The sequence below is a fragment of the Penaeus monodon genome, chromosome 22, assembly GCF_015228065.2.
Source record: "Penaeus monodon isolate SGIC_2016 chromosome 22, NSTDA_Pmon_1, whole genome shotgun sequence".
In the NCBI taxonomy this organism is placed as follows: Eukaryota; Metazoa; Arthropoda; class Malacostraca; order Decapoda; family Penaeidae; genus Penaeus; species Penaeus monodon.
Window position 1 is genome coordinate 19,600,219 of NC_051407.1, and position 234 is coordinate 19,600,452.

Sequence of the window (234 nt, forward strand, 5' to 3'; positions counted from 1 at the left end):
TATCTAAAGAGGAAACGAAAGAAGAAGTAAAAAATAACACGAGCAAGAAGACAAGGAGAAAATACCTCTGGTGTAGAAAGGGAAGAGGAGGAGAAGGAGGAGAAAGAGGAGAACAGATAAGGGCGTAAGTAAGATAAGAAGGACAATAAAGAAGGTTAAATCACTTAATTTGGATGAGGGACAAAATGCCTTTAATCTACTGGTTTTAGTGTTTGAAGAGGGTGGCTGAGTAGA

The 234-nt window shown here is 38.5% G+C and overlaps 1 protein-coding gene across 1 annotated transcript in view; it reads left to right on the forward strand.

Annotated features, from left to right (window-relative positions):
* The window catches only part of LOC119586973 (serine/threonine-protein kinase CBK1-like), a gene marked incomplete at its 3' end in the record, with an annotated part of 122,502 nt that overhangs the window by 89,400 nt on the left and 32,868 nt on the right, over positions 1-234 (forward strand).